This window comes from Colobus angolensis, unplaced genomic scaffold, assembly GCF_000951035.1.
Source record: "Colobus angolensis palliatus isolate OR3802 unplaced genomic scaffold, Cang.pa_1.0 Scaffold46, whole genome shotgun sequence".
Classification (NCBI taxonomy): Eukaryota; Metazoa; Chordata; class Mammalia; order Primates; family Cercopithecidae; genus Colobus; species Colobus angolensis.
In genome coordinates this window covers 9,999,400-10,002,992 of record NW_012118043.1, presented here as the reverse complement: position 1 = coordinate 10,002,992, position 3,593 = coordinate 9,999,400, and the positions used below count along the sequence as shown (strand labels likewise).

Genomic DNA, 3,593 nt, shown 5'->3' with positions numbered 1-3,593 from the left:
AGAGCGAGACTCCATCTCAAAAAAAAAAAAAAAAAGAAAACAAATTTGTTGACTGGGCGTGGTGGCTCACACATGTAATCCCAGCACTTTGGGAGGCCCAGGCTGACTGCATGAGGCCGGGAGTTTGAGACCAGCCTGGCCAACATGGCAAAAATCCTGTCTCTACAAAAAATGGCTCACATGAAGTAGTAGTCCCAGCTACTCCTGAGGCTGAGGCACGAGAATTGCTTGAACCTGGGAGGTGGAAGTTGCAGTGAGCAGAGATTGGGCCACTGCATTCCAGCCTGGGTGACAAAGCAAGACTCCATCTCAAAAAAAATAAAAAAAAGAAAAGGAAAAACCAAGACAAAACATTCCTTCATGTACATTCAATGGAAAAACTTCAAAATTGTGATCTGTTTATTTTCACATATGTGGCATTTCCTGTTGTTGCTATGAATCTAGCCCTGCGTAAGGGTAGTTTGTCATCCCATTTGCCTTTCAGCTTTAGGAGGGCTGAAGTTTGTATGTTCAAAGCCCTTCTTGGCTCCATATTAACTAGCCATTAAAAGTGATATTATGTAATTTTTAATGACACAGAAAATGTTTACAATGCATTGTAAAATGGGGAAGTTATAAAATAGGATATGACGTTTGATACCATTTTTGCACGAAAAATCTTTCTAGAAGGGTCTGTAGTTGTCTCTGGTAGGATTATGAGTGATTTTTATTTTCTTTGCTTTCCCACATTTCTAAATGTTCTATAGTAAACATATATTGCTTTTGTAATGGGAATAAACAAAATGTTATTTATTTAGATATCTGATGGTGGTAAATAGAATAAGCTCTCGGGTGAGAAGCTTATTCTGAACAAGCTCAGATATGGAACCACTGGGAAGCTCCTGATGTGGAATCACTGTGGATTTGCTGGTGCTGGAACTCACTTGACTGGGCCAAAATATGAGGCATACACTGGGAAACTATCAGGAAACTAGCAGTTGAAACTCAGCCTGAAGATGCTGAAACACATGTATTTCCAGCACCCTTTAGAATTGACTGAGAATAGTTTAATTCTCTAGTGGTTTAAAGCAGATACAAATTACTTAAGGAACAGCTGCAGTTATGCCCTAAAAATTTAATTCTTTTTTTTTTTTTTTTTCCGATGCTGAGTCTTGCTCTGTTGCCAGGCTGGAGTCAGTGGCATGATCTTGGCTCACTGTAATCTCCACCTCCCAGGTTCAGGCAATTATCCTGCCTCAGCCTCTCGAGTAGCTGGGACTACAGGCGCGCACCATCATGCCCAACTAATTTTTGTATTTTTAGTAGAGATGGGGTTTCACCATGCTGGCCAGGATGGTCTTGATCTCTTGACCTTGTGATCCGCCCACCTTGGCCTCCCAAAGTGCTGGGATTACAGGCGTGAGCCACGGTGCCTGGCCCCTAAAAATTTAATATTAAAGGAAATTTGGGAGACCTAGCAGCAGAAATAGTGCCAGAGGTAGAGAATCTGAATACACAAATTCTCTTAATAGCCAAACTGTATACTGTGATGTTTTATTCTTGAAATATTAGGAACTTTAAAGTGTTTTAATGGATAAGGCTTCCTATTTGAGTTGCTAGCCATTTAAATCCATTTATTTATATTATTTATATTTGGTTGGTACTAAATTTTGCTTCATTAAAAAAATGGTTATTCTTCATTTGACACTTACTGAATTCTCATCTCATGCCGAGTACTATATTAGATGTGGTCTCTGTAATTGAGACCATCACAGGTTCAGTGGAAGAGAAAGACAAACATTTGTAATTCAATAAGGTAAATTCTGTGACTAAAGGTATAATGAAAGTTATATCCCCCACTTGGGTGCACGTATCTAACTCAGATTGGATTGGGAGGTAGGCCTAGGGAAGTTTTTGAGAGAAGGTGATATTTAATCTGGGCCTTGAATAATGAGCAGGTATTAACCAGGTGAAAAAGCAGGAAAATAATATTCCATAAAGAAGGAACAGCATATTAGACAACCTAGAGACATGAAAGCATGATGTGTTCAAAGAATTCCCAGTAGTTGGGAATAGTCAGCAGCTTTGTGCATATGGGAGACAAGCAGGAGATAAGACTGATGGTTACTTTTCTTTTTTTTCTTTAAAACAATCTTTTTTTGTTGCTTTTTAATGTTTTCTTTTTTTTTTTTTTGGTCTTCTATTATTTTGAGACAGAGTCTTGCTCTGTCACCCAGGCTGGAGTGCAGTGGTTCCATTTGCCTCCTCTGCAACCTCTGCCTCCTGGGTTCCACCGATTCTCCTGCCTCAGCCTCCTGAGTAGCTAGGATTATAGGTATGTGCTGCAACGTCCAGCTAATTTTTGTATTTTTACTAGAGATGGGTTTTGCCATGTTGGCCAGGCTGGTCTCGAACTCCTGGCCTTGTATGAGCCGCCACACCTGGCCTCTTTAAAAAAAAAAAAAAATTCTATGGTTACTTTTATGTGTCAGCTTGGCTGGTCAAACATTATTCTGGATGTTTCTGTGAGAGTTTTTGGATGAGATTTACATTTGAAAGGGTGGACTTTGGGGAAAGCAAATTGCCTTCCATAATGTGGGTGGGCATCGTCCAATCAGTTGAAAGCCTGAAGAGCACAAAAGACTGACCTCCCCCAAGCAAGAGGGAATTCTTTAGCCGACAGACTTTGGACTTAAACCGCAATATTGGCACTTCTCTGGACTGGCCTGCTACCCACTCTGCAAATTTTGGACATGCCAACGTGCCAGCCTCCATAATTGTGTATTACTTTTCTCAACCATAGGAATGAGGTGGTCTCAGGCCTCATATTCTGGGATCTAGCTTGGAAAACAGTTCCTCTTTTGGATAAAAATAGTGGTTTTAAGCTCGCCACACTGAATGTGCCCATTGTTCAAGCAGACACCAAACTGCATACTTTTAATCCATTTGTATCCAGTATTTTTGGTGGAAACATTTGTAGCTAAGCAGACTAGACTTCTGGTTCTATTTCATATTCCCTCTAATTAGCTGAGTTGCTCTGCACTGCTGAAGTAGAAATGTCTGCCTTAGTGGTCACTTTCCCCATATGAATCCTTGTCAGAGGAACTAAAGCCATGATACTGGTTTAGAGCACTTGTCTCTGAGGAAGGAGGAAAAGTTGAATTGGCACTTTGATCAGAACAATTTAGAGTAGACTGCAGAAAGTTACAGTGGCTAAAGTACATAGTGGTCTTGCATTGGGAGAAATACCAAAACACTAAAAGTATGAAGTCATTAAAAAGACAAACCGATTGTGAAGACATGTCAAAGATCCCAACAGTTACCATCCAAAACACTTTTTCTTAAGACAGACAATATTACTCTTGTTGGTGGCCAAACCAGAACTCAAAATTTCTGAGTCTTAAATTTCTTATCTCTAAAATAAAATTTCCGGCTGGGCATGGTAGCTCACACCTGTAATCCCAGTACTTTGGGAGGCTAAGGCGGGTGGATCACCTGAGGTCAGGAGTTTGAGACCAGCCTAGCCAACATGGTGAAACCCCATCTCTACTAAAAATACAAAAATTAGCTGGGCATATGGTGGTGAACGCCTGTAGTCCCAGCTACTTGGGAGG

General features: G+C 40.5%; 1 protein-coding gene and 1 long non-coding RNA gene across 6 annotated transcripts in view; one reads left to right on the top strand and one right to left on the bottom strand.

Annotated features, from left to right (window-relative positions):
* The window catches only part of SLC35G2 (solute carrier family 35, member G2), a 40,798-nt gene that overhangs the window by 24,683 nt on the left and 12,522 nt on the right, over positions 1–3,593 (top strand). The window lies entirely within an intron of this gene.
* Positions 3,060–3,593, bottom strand: part of LOC105523357 — a 19,871-nt gene continuing 19,337 nt past the window's right edge. The window contains exon 3 of the long non-coding RNA XR_001003591.1: positions 3,060–3,118. This is a non-coding gene — a long non-coding RNA (uncharacterized LOC105523357). The remainder of the gene's footprint in view (positions 3,119–3,593) is intronic.